The following is a 12,907-nucleotide window of genomic DNA, read 5'->3' as shown; positions in this document are numbered from 1 at the left end:
CTTCTGTGTCTTCTGATGATGTACCATCAGCTTTGTTGTGACTTTAACAAATACAGTTTTATTCTATCTGCTTTAAGACCAGATTTGTCCTTAATTTTTTTATTGACTACATTCTACTCCAACACTTTCATGACTACTCCTGAGTCAATACAATCTAATGCCTCTGTAGTCATCCCAAACATCCTATATTATTCATTTATTTATTTAACACTGGTGGTATAGTGATTGATTTTTGTCATTACTTAGGACATAATTCCATGATTCAAAACACTGCTGAAAATAGATGATGTGGATGATTCTCTTAGTAACCTTTAATGAACATATCCTCCTCTACAAAATTAAAAATATTTAATGTTAATGATTACTCAAAGCCGCTCTGATTACTGCCAAAATAGAAAATCATTCATTAACATTATAAAATACACAAGGTCAAAATGCTTTTTCAAAATACAGAGCAGAAACAATGCCAACACAGTGGATTTTAGTACTTTTTTGTTAGCCTCTCTTCTGCAAACCAAAAAATAAATTACACCGTTTTGATCAATTACTAAGAAAATTAGAAACAGACGTGACACCACAGGACCAGGATCACTTGATAAGTACTACCACCTCTGGCTTTGACTCCATTTATTCCATCTTCCCTTTGTATTGTGTCATGTTCTTAATATTTCATAATTTGCATGTCTGTGTAGAAATATTATTGAAGATAAGATTTCATTAGAACAATTACACAAATTAGTTGATTAAGTTCAGATGAGGAAATCTTCTCCCATTTCAAAACCTGGCAATTTTTACATCCTTTTGTAGGGATATCCTTTCTGGTAAACTGTGCTTTTATTACTTGTGCAGATATTCCCTCTGACAGCCTCAGCTTTGCCTCCACTATTCCAAACACTAGTCCTGAACACATTGTCTATTAAATCAGAGGGTAATATGTCATAAATACTGATTTATACGAAATTCTGCAAGACTTGGGCAAGCATCTCATTCTCATTACAACCTAGTTACCTGAAATGGCCATTATTTCCCCAAATCAATTTTTATTACTCATAGCAGCTACTTGAAAATATACTTCTGCTTTTGGATGTATTTCTCTACTATACAGCCAAGGAATTCTTTCTACTATACAGCCAAGGCTACTCTAGAAAAAAAAAAAAAAAAAAAAGAGAGAGAGAGACAAGAGCAGTAAGCAGAGTTAAGGAGGAAGACAGTCTCCAAAGAAGGCTACTCTAGAAAACAAAACCTCTGAATTCTCTTGACTGACCATGGCCTACAGCATGAGCATACCTTCAACTCCACTCCCTGGGGTCCTTTCTCAACTTGCTTACTTGCTTTGCTCACTGTAAACCCCCAGAGGTTCTCTCTTGCTATGCATTACACTGCCTAAAAGAACAGCATTGTTGTTATATAACTATAACATGCCTGCAAGACTTTCTCTCTCTGACAGGACTATTTAGTGACATGACACAAGCCATGACATAATTATGACTATTTAGTACATGAGCACTCTACAAATAAGATTGTGGAGGATTTTTCCATGGAAGATACTAAATATCTTCATAGAAGGAAAAAAATAGCTTAGATACCGAGTTTACTGAAGTCCTGCTCTGCTGTGTAAATCAGAGGATTACATGTACACTGTTTCCTAGAGCCATTTTTGGGGAAGGCATTCTAAACCTCCAGAGATTATAAGGAAAGTTCTCAAGTTAGATAAAATATAGTCACCAAAACTGAAGAATACTCTTGTATTTATAGTATAGTTTGAAAACCTGGAAATTAGTCAGTAGCAGCCAGGTATGTGTAATGCTATAACTTCACAGTTCCTGTGAAGCCAACAAAAATATTCATTTTAAACACACTGGTCTTTCAACACACATTTGTCAATGTCATCAACACAATTTTAACACAGCATGAACCAAGCTCCATGGTCTTCCTATAATGCTAATTTCAGTGGGCACATCTGACTAGGTCACTTTGTCCATAATAGGCATGGATTGTTCTGCAGGTTGTACACCACCTGCTATGTAAGATACACATGTCTACTGAGAAATGAAGGAAGATCACGATGTGAGAGAACATAGCATGACAGCTGCACTTCCCTTACGCAAACATCTTTTAGCAACCTGGAAGCTAAGCATAGACCTTGTGTCAATCAGTTCTCCCTTTAAGACACAGAACAAAGAAACACGGCATCACTTTCTTTCCTGACCCTTTTTTTATCTTTGTTATTATTCATTTTGAAATCTGTACAGGGATAAGAAGCAGATTTCTACTTACATGACAATGTCTACTTGACTTTAGAACCAGTTTTGCATTTTCAGTGGTATGCCTGCTTAGCAGCTTATCCCATTTCTGCTGGGGAACTCATTACAATGCCTGCAGTGCAGTAAATTACCTGGGAATATTCTGATAACCTGCTGCTGCTTTCCTTGATTGTCAGTGGCCTGGCTGCTCTGGTCCATCAGCACAGCTTCGCTGCATTTTCCAGGCTTTTATTCTCAATGATCTGTTTTTCTTCTGTGAAGAGTATTCAAATTAAAACAGGCAATTCTTTATGCATAAAATTCTCTGTGAAGATGCATCAACAAAAATCATGGCTTTTATATGATTAATAGAGCTGTCAGGACATATTTAGGATTTAACTTCCTTTTGTGAAAGTTTAACTTACTGTTTACAAAACAAAAACCTACATACAGTACAAAGTTATGGCAGTTATAAGCAGCGTTGAAGTCATATGGATGCATAGGAGCTGAAGCAAAATACAGACAAAGTGTCTACTATATTGAAACACTATTAAAATCAAAGTATTCAATTTAATGTTTATATAACTACTGTTTGAAATTTTTAATCTCACCTAAGCAGTTTGAATAATCAATCCAATTAAAAAACATCCAACCACTGTGTCTAAATCCTCTGAGCACTACAGAAGTCTCTGTCTTCATGTATGTTCATCTGCTTGCAAAACAGCTAAAGAGTTTTAAACTTTATCACAGAGATGACAATGGTTATTTAATTCTTAAACTGCATACATTATTTCAAAGCAATACAGACTAACATGATATTTTGCAACATTCTACTTAGATGCTCATCTCCGTGGTACCCAGGGGTACTGAAATACAAATAAGAATGAAACCCAGTGCTGGCTCCCAGAAACACTGATTCAGTGCAGGTGGACAGGCTGCATAAGTCAACAGACCAAGGAAGACACACAGAGAGACATCACTAGCCAGGAGACAAAGGCTATGTCTGAGTGAGATTTGGAAAGGAATTGGCAGTATAGCAGAAAGCATACATCTCAGCATTAATCAGAGTAACAGGAGAACATCTGAATTGGTTACTAACTGATGAAGGGTAACTGGGAGTTAGCTAGTTTGCTTTAACTTATAAAATAAGATTGGATCTTTCATACAAATGCTCTCTAGGCTGTGGAAATTCCAATGGCAGCAGCGGGACAGTAATAAAGCCCCACTCCAACTTGCCACAGCTGCCAGACTGTTTCCCCCTCCTCTCCAAAGCCACGGGTTCTGCCTTGTTTCTCTGCTGATCCCTATCTTGACCTACCAGGAAGGTATGGTTTATCTGGAAACCATGCCTTTGTCCAAGCAAAACACGACAGCATGCAAGCATGCATACAAAAATCCACATGCAAGTGAAGAGTCCTTACTGCCTCCTTCCTCTTCCTAACTGCTGCAGTGCCTGTGCTAGTTGTGTCAAACACCTGTAAGAAATCATCTGATCTAAACTCCAGCCAGTAACTTTTCTATCATTCAAAAACCTATTCAATCTTTTTTTCCTAAACAGGTTGTTTTGCCCAGAGGTATTCTGTGAGACATCGTGCTATACTGTTCTTTCAAGTTGCTATGTTTACCATTAGTTTTATCTAAATTGCAAACCATACCACAGGTATGGTAAATCAGCAGTTCTACTAAGGGAGTTACTATGAACACTTTAGGGTAACCTTTCTGGCATATTTTGGCAGCAGTTCTCCGCTGCCTGGCTAGAACAAGAAGCTTTCCTCTTTCACATAAAAGAGATAAATATATAAATTAAACGTTTAGCTTTAACACAGAGGTGTTAGAAATGCCTGCAGAAGCAAGACTCAGATAATTGAAACTGTTTAATAACATTTAGCTTAATGAAATGTTGATGTTGTAACAATGGAAAAACATTGCAGACTACCCATATGACAACACTGAATAATCCAATATTATAGCACTAAAAGCATCCACTTGATTAGAGGCCAGGAAACAATTCCCTTGGAAACAAATTCTATGCTCAATAGGCTGTTTTTGATGCTGGATAATGAAACGGATACATGAACAACTGAGAGAACAACAACATGGTAGTGAGATTTAAATATCTTGCCAGGCGCAAAAACAAAAACAAACAAAAAACACTCAGCTACATCCAACATAACCCACACTCTGAGACTGCATCCCCAGTTTGCACACACTTCAAAAAGCACTTTGGAGATGGGAACATTCAAAGCAAGCCACAACAGAGCACGAAAACCAGCAGTGTTTGTCCCACAACTGCATTTTGTGCTGCAGTACAACTTAATCTTGAACACAGTCAGGGTCCCTCTGGGCTAGATGTTTTGCCTTTACTTTAGAATTAGGCTGTCCTGTCTTTAAGTTTATCATCTGAACACAGGGTAAGAGGAGAAACAAGGGCTGAGAGATGAAGTAAGTTGCCCTCAGCAGCAGCACTCTGAGTGCAGGTCAGCTGTGCCTCAGCCCTTTCTGCAGCATCCTGCTGCTCTCCATCATTAACACCAAGGTAGACAGGGCAAGCACAGCACTTACTGCATGTCTGCAGGTGACATTAGAATAGAATTGACATTATTCTCCAAGCTCTTTCAAATGACAAAAGACATAGATGTCTTGATTCCCCACCCGTCTCCATTTTTTTGGTTTGTTTTTAACCATGAATCAAGCACAACGTCTCTAAAGCTTAAGTAATTACACTGGTATAAAGCTAATTTCAAAGAACTGTAAAGCCTCATAGCTACAATCTAAAGCATGAAAACCTTGCCTAATCATTTATTTACATCAGCCTACTGAGCAACCTCCTGCTAAGATGACAACATAAAATTTGGAAGAAGAATTGGCTCCCACACAGCCAGGACCTAGGTAAGGTCTCATCAGAGCCCAAAAAAAAGGCACAGAAAAAATGAAACAAAGTACTCACAGTAGTTTGTCCCTGCATATTGCCCTTATTAACACATGGACGCATATCCTCTCAGGCAGGTAGTTTACACAGGTTCATTATCTTACACAGTGCTCATAACTCATTCTACTTTAATCTTAGACTCTAAATGAGGATGCTCAGTGTGATTCTAAAGCAGACGTAGGAAGTGTACAGTGGTGTTTTGTTTTTTGTTTGTTTTTGTTTTTTTATGTTTTTAAAACAGACTTTTCCAAAGTAGTGTGTTACCTGTGGGTGAAATTCAAGTCTACTTTGAATGAAAACACCTGCCTTAGAGACAATGGAATCACAAGCACTTAAAATATGGGTGGATTGGTCCACAAACCTCAGCTTAGTTTGAAGCACATTTGGGTCAGGAACAGAGGAATTTCTCCCACCTTAACCTTAACACTTTAGTTCTTGAACTTCACAAAGACTCACCAATCTGCTGTTACCCAGTTGTGGACATAGGCTCCAAACAACAGAACAGCAGCAGATGACACAGCCTCATTGCTAGAAAAGCATAGTTTGCAGATACATAGAAAGGAAATACATTGGGATCCCTTTCTCCTTGGACAGCTTGAATCTCTACCTGTGTAATTTAGTTCAGAGAGTGAGACTGACACAGCACAATTGGGACATTCCTTTTCTTAAATATGTGTCTAATACCATTTCAGACAACCTGCCTTAATCTGGTGCATGGTCTCTATCAAGTCCTGTGTTGTATTAGCCAGCTCCATTAGACATCTTCCTGTAGGCAGCTAAATCCCACGCTTCTTGACCAGTTCTGACAGTCTTTCCCATCTAAGCTGCCTGCCATCTGTTGTACAAAAACAGAGCAGATCTATTGTTGTGCAACATACAGTTTAGAACTCAGAGAAATAAATTGTGAAAATAGAATACTGCATACAGTCATCTTTTAATGTCATTTAAAATAGGAAAAGAAGAAAAATGCAAAGATTTGCTTAGCTAAATTGTTTCTCTCTTTTAAAAAGATACTGAGGACTATATGTGAGGTACATCTTTTTCAGAAAAGACTTTCAAAAACAACATAGGCAACTTTGCAGGGAAAATGTGGTTCTGAGAGAGCAAAACAAAATACATAAATAGAATGGCTAGATTTGAGAGAATAAGGCAATAAATCAAACCCCATAAATAGCACTCAGAGTCATGTACCATACAAAGTGACCTAAAGCAGTGCTGGAAAAAAAAAAAAAAAAAAAAAAAAAAAAAAAAGTAGAAAGCATAAGAATCAAAAAAACCAGACAATTTCAAGAGGGCAAACAGTGCAGTGCATAATTTGTAAGTGAGGTAAAACAGCAGTGGTAGGAATAAAATAAAATAAAATAAAAAAGTGAAAAAAAAAAAAAAGAAAAAGAAAACAAGAGCTTTTCACTTCAAAGTTTACGTATAAAGTACAATAACTATGCTCTTATATCAGGGGTTTGGAGGATACAAGTGAGACAAATGCACAGCCCTCTGGTCCCCAGCTTAGAAGTTGCAGATGAGAGCTCACTGACAGAAGCACAAGAGTGAAATGTCCCGTTCAACAAACGGCTCCCTAATGAAGGAACCTCAGACATCATTAATCTTGACAATAACATGTAGCTCTTATTTTATCTATCTCAAGATGCTGTGCACAATTTTGTAAAGACATGGGGAAAAAGAGTTGCTGTTACTGAAAACAGTTGAATGCAATCCACATGATATTTTAGCCAGCAATTTGATCAGATTTCTTTATAGAAATACACATGGCAAGTGGAAGACAAGACAAAAAAAAAAAAAAATAAAAACAAAATAAAAACAAAACAACTACAAACAGAAACAACAAGAAAAATCAGTTCCTTCCTAGTTTCATGCGCCGTACAGTACCTCAAACTGGAAGCCTCCAGCTCCTCTTCCTGCTCAGCTCAGACTAGCTGACTCAAGGCTTTAGCCAGCCAGGTCTGAAAACCTCCAAGGCCACACAGCCTGCCTCCCTCTTTAGGCAACTTGTTCCAATGCCTTACTATCCTAACAGTGAAAAAGTTCTTCACTGAAGAACTGAACCCAGGTGAAATATCTCGTTTTTTCAATTTATGTCTGTTGTCCCTTGTCCTCCACCCATGTAGCACTGTGAAGGTGTACAGTAGGATCTGTCTCTTTCCTCTCAATCTGCTCCTCTATACTAAAGAGTCTAAAGAGTGCCAAGTGAAGGGAGATTTATTGCTGATCAAAACAAATTTGGGTAATGACAAGTTTCCTACTGGCAGCACCAAGGGACTCTGTGGCCTGCGGCGGAGCCTGGAGCTGGCTGGGATGGGTTGGGACTGGCACTGGGCAGCCCTGGCCTCTCCTCACACACGCCCTGCTGCCAACACTGTGCCCTGGGAACACGGTACAGAGGCATACCTCACTGGGAAACATCTCCTTTAGAAAATCGATCAAAAAAAAAAAGTGAAAATAATTCCCCACAAACCCATTAGAAATTCATCCATGCAGCAATATCTGTAAGGGACAGGAGAAAGCAGCACTTTATCTTGCTTCTCAGATCTGAGCAAGCAACGTAGTATGATATAAGAAGTGGTTTTGTTGTTTGTTTGTTTTTTTAATATATAAACAAATACGCCGTAGCAGAAGAGTGCAGAAGAGACGTACTTGTCCAATCTACCTCCTTTAATACCATTCAATACTACCTTTACACTGAAAAAAATGAGCTGTGCACATCAACTGCATAGTTAACAAAGTGTCGGTTTTCTTTACAGAACACCTCTCAAGCTTATCATCTGGAAGAAGAAAAAAAAAAAAAAAGAGCTATATTATCAATGACAGAAGTATGGCCATACTAGAACTAGTATTAGTGACTGTTTCTAGGATAAGATGGAGTCTGGACTACCCAGCAGTGACTCTCTATGATTACCACAGCTTTTATTTTATTTTATTTTAAATTCAGACAGTATATCAGAAGAAGACCCAAGCTCAGCTTTTCTATATTTACAAACAAGAAAAGGAAGTCTGCACTGACAGTGTTGTCTATGGTGCTCTGAGTTTTCCTCTCAGAACAAGGATTTCCTTCTCATCCTGCTCCTCTGTGCACATGAATTCCTTATAGCATTCAAAGCAGAGAGCAAGATTACAATCAAAACAAGACTGCAGAAAAAGAGTTTTAGCTCACTGTCATGGATGATTCCCATCACAATTACAGGCAGCATGAGAGTGAATAACAAATTCCTCTCAGCTTTTTTGTATTGCACTTGCCTCCAACAAGCATGAGCTTTAGAAGTCTGAATGTGTCATATACCCTCCATGTAAACATCCAATTTTGACCTTTTCAGCATTTTCTATTTTAGCCACCTTCTTTTCTCATTCCCTCCAATTGTGGCCTGTGATGTTCATATTTTGACAGACAGTATGAAAAGGCTAGCTAGTTTTAATAGCTTTTATTATAAGCAGACTAATTTCTTCTCCTGGTTACTTTAGTTTCTCCTATGGATCCTTGTCTGAGTCATAACAGTTTCCAGCAGTGATGTAACTGTTCACTTTACTCCAGAAGTGGAGACACTGAGAAAATGGAAACAAACAAACAAACAAAAAAGAGGCAGAAATAACATCTACACCCAGTGCCACTCGCTGCATTTTCATCTGCTCTTTTTCTGCATGCTGGGCCAGCAGGAGTCACTTGCTGCCAGTTGAAATGGAAAGCAGGACCTGAGAAGATGTCATTGCAAAGGATCCAGCTCTGTGAGCTTCATGCGAAAGCAGACCTCCAGCATGGCAGAAATGGCAGCAGTCATTTAAACATAAAACGAAAATTAAGAGGCAAACAACTACCTGTGAATCTCATTTTCTGATGCATCACCATCAGGCAGTTTGCATCTTTCTGAAGGTCTGACTGAAATAAGACCAAGAAGAAATCTGTTGTGAGTTAATCTTGTGTTTTGTCTCAGGAATTAGAAGTCAAAGAAGCAGGAGTAGAATATCCAAGAAAAGAGCTGCTAATTGAAATACTTGTCAAACTAAGTTATTTTTTGTGCTACCCACTCTGACAGCATCTCTTTAATCACATACCAGAATAAGGTAATGATCGGTGCCACTGAATTAACTTCTAATTTTTTCTGAAGTATTTAACATAGCATTGTATAACTCTGGCTCATAAAAATATGATGGTGACCAAGCCTTTTGGAACATTATGTTGCTATGCCAAGAAGCCCTGGAAAAAAATATCTCATGATGAAACGTCTGTGGTGGACTGCATGGCTCCGAGGCAGTATTATTCTGGCTCTGAGATAGAAAATAAAGAAACCAACGCAGTGGCCAGTCCAACATGAACTTCGTTAAATGCTGCATTATCTTCTTAATAAACCAAAGTCACTGCTTGCAAGAAAGGTGCTTTCAAAGTACAGCGAGCACAGCTTTGGTTTCAGGCTACATATGTATGAGTCGCTAGATGTATCTATCCCTATGGCTTATAAATTCTGAACAATGGTATAAGTTTGTCTCTATAGGAGTCACCACATGCGCTGGAATGGCTGGCCTGGTTGGTCACGGCATGGGTCACAAGGGATCATTAGAGCTCAGAGATCATCCAGCTAACATCTATCACATTCTGATGAAGCATCTTGCTGGAAGATGGAAGAAAAAACAAAACCTAACAAAACAACAACAAACACTTGCTAAGACAGAGATAGGAGAATTAGAAAGGGTCCTATAAGGAGGAGGAAAGGAGAAGGAGGGACATTGTGGGACTAGGAGCTGAGGGCAGGACCTATAATGGGGCACAGAGACCCACAGTAGCCAGGTGAGGTGCCTGACTGCCTGAATGTAGATGGGCACTCACAGTCTTGTGCAGAAGTGCAGGGCTAGGGTTGAACTGCCTAGGGAAGAAAGCCAAGCTCTGGGACTGTCCAGCCAGGAACAGGGAGTGGGGAGGCAGGCAGTACCTGCTTTTCTTGGCCTCGTCCTTTCTGCCTTTAAAAGCAGTCAGACCATTTCCAAAGACATCACCAGTCTGCAAAGGCAGCTAATGCATTTAATGCAGGTAACGTGTAGGAAGGACATGGAATAAAGCTTTAAGTTTTTGTATTTTTTCCTATTTTTATTTCCAGTCTTAAAATATCAGTGGTTTGGTTAGACCTTAACATGCTCACCTTTTATATATTAATTGTATCCTCTCTGAGGAAGAAATGATAAGCAATTAACAAGTATGTGAACTGTTCGGGTTTGTCAGTGTTTAAGGATTAGTTTGGGGGTACATTTCAGCCTACACATTTTAACTTCCTAACGTGACCATGACAAGTAATTTTGATAACTTTTCCATAGAAGTTACTGCAGATATTTTACTAGCTGCTGTACTGTCTGACAGATAGCTATCTGGGACAGACACTTTTAAAATGATACATGGAGCACGCCCACAGAAATCCATTCTCTCACACTATTACAAACAGCATTTCCATTTCCCAGCAGAACCCCTCCCATCTCTTTTGGCTGAGACCCTTTCCACAGGCACAGGAGGACAAACACAAACCACTGTGACTGAGGTGCTGTGGGGACTAGACTGATAAATAGGTACATGTGGAGGAATTAATAAATGGGAAGATGTGATAGCAAAGAACAATCTGAGCACAGAAGACAAAGGAAGGAAAAGAAAAAGTGGAAGATCTCAGATACAACAAAGAGAACACTGCTATGTAGCCTGAAGGTTTAAACAACACCCTGAGAAATTGTGTTCTTTACTTAAACCTGAAAAAAAGCATGATTCAGAGGACTAGAATAGCTTCTGACCACCAAAAGCTTTGCCTACCAGTAGTGAGAAGCCTATTTTGCACATTCTTGCACCACAAAAGAAAATGTGAAAGAGGAAGGGAAATAAAAAGGAGGAAAAAAAATCTGCTGAGAGATATTTGTTGTTAAATTTGAAACAGAGTTGGTCTCTCTCTCCAACACTTACATGGGAGAAAGTCTACCTTGATAATTAACCTTTATTCCTTATACAAAGCTTTTCAACCCATTTTGCTGCTGCATCATACTTATGTATCCCTTTGAAAAGCACGAAGAAAGCACACAGAGCACAGGGCACATGAGGGAGAAGTCCTAAGATCTGAGCTGGGAGAACCTGCTTAGGAACTACCTATCCGCACTGGTTGAGGTGCAGATTGTCTTACGCAAGGAGGCATTTTAGCTTATTCTTTTCTAAAGGACACTGAATAAAACTGTTCATTAATCTAAAGGCCTTAATGTAATCTTACAAACACTGTTTTCTTGATGGTTTTTATGCATTGTAAGAAAGCCAATAATGACTCCTGTGGAGGAAAAAGCAGAACAAATGGTGACCTAAAACAAATACCTGGAGAGCAAGTAATGCCATTTTACAGCACAGTTTGAGCTATCTATAGAGAGTGATTTGGTACTGTCACTGATGCAAGCTGCTGTTCCTCAGAGTGGAACAGCACTGCATTAGCACACTGCACTACAAAACTTAGGGGAACAGCCATGTCCTGGCAGACAAAACAAGTTCGTGCACCAAACACATCCCTAACTAATTTTCCATTTATAAAAACAACCATACATGTCCATAACTTCCCCCAGTTCCCTGCCACACCACAAGAGCAAAGGCTCTTTACAACACACATCCATATTTCTGTGAATGCTGATGCTCGTTTTTGTGACATGAAGCAGGGAACCACAGAAAGCCTCGTGAACCTCTCCTCCTCCACCACATTCAAAAACCATCAGGAAGTGTCTGTATCCATACTGAATTTGAAATCAGGGAAACAAGCTGAGTTAAATGAACAGGTTCATTTCATTTCATGGAAAGTACAGACCTGAAACCTACGATCTTCCTGAAAGGCAGTGCCAAGACACAACGACTGCACAGCATGGTAGTAGAGAAGGAGGGGATGTTGTTACACGAGGAAGGCAATGTTATCTCCACCATTTCCAGTTTCTGAACCCCCCCTGCCTCTCAGATTGTTTCTGTTTGAAAAAATATTCTGGCAATTTTTCTTTCTGAATATATCTCACATGAATCCTAATGCTATGCATTTAGTGAACACTGTAAAATGAAATATATGTACTAAGCTTGCCTACATCTATTTTATCATGCTATCTTTTTTTTAATCTTTCTCACTCTAAATGAGTCCTTGACATTTTGTGTAGTTGCCTGCAGGTTCTAAAAGAATTGCAGTCATGTCAGTTTGTGGGCTGTGTCTCTTGTGCAATACTAAATATTGCCATATTATAATGGCAAAGGTCCCATTCTCAACATCCCAAAACAGGGTAAGGCAGAAGACATCTGACTAAGGTCCCTAGTGAGATCTGATAAAGCCATGGGTTATTTCAGAAGAAACAGATTTCCAGATATTGCAACCCCATGGAAAATTTGCTTCTGGACTTCCAGTCTCATGTCTGCTGTGCCCTCGTGAGGCCCCACATGGAGTACTGTATCTGGGTCTGGAGCCCCCAGCACAAGAAGGATGTTGCCAGTTAGGATGCACCCAGAGGAGGGCCACAAATATAATAAAAGGGCTGGAGTACACTCCTACAAAAAAGGCTGAGAGAACAGGGGCTGTTCAGTCTACACAAAGAGAAGGCTCCAGAGGGACCTCATTGCGGCTTTTCAGTACTTAAAGGGGGCTTATAAAAAAGATAGAGTGACGCTGTTCTCAATCAGATAATGACAGGACAAGCAGGAATAGCTTTAAACTAAAAGAGGGAGATTTAGATTAGAGATTAGGAGTAAAAT

The 12,907-nt window shown here is 39.2% G+C and overlaps 1 long non-coding RNA gene across 1 annotated transcript; it reads right to left on the bottom strand.

The window, feature by feature from the left end:
• Positions 1-5,873: 5,873 nt before the first annotated feature.
• LOC116495277 lies at positions 5,874-7,305 on the bottom strand. Its single transcript, XR_004253936.1, has 2 exons — positions 7,060-7,305; positions 5,874-6,007 (listed from the first exon to the last, which is right to left on the bottom strand). It is a non-coding gene; the product is annotated as an uncharacterized LOC116495277 (long non-coding RNA).
• Positions 7,306-12,907: the final 5,602 nt, after the last annotated feature.

Source organism: Aythya fuligula, chromosome 15, assembly GCF_009819795.1.
Source record: "Aythya fuligula isolate bAytFul2 chromosome 15, bAytFul2.pri, whole genome shotgun sequence".
In the NCBI taxonomy this organism is placed as follows: Eukaryota; Metazoa; Chordata; class Aves; order Anseriformes; family Anatidae; genus Aythya; species Aythya fuligula.
The sequence above is the reverse complement of the archived record's forward strand: the minus strand, read 5'-3'. Positions and strand labels throughout refer to the sequence as shown.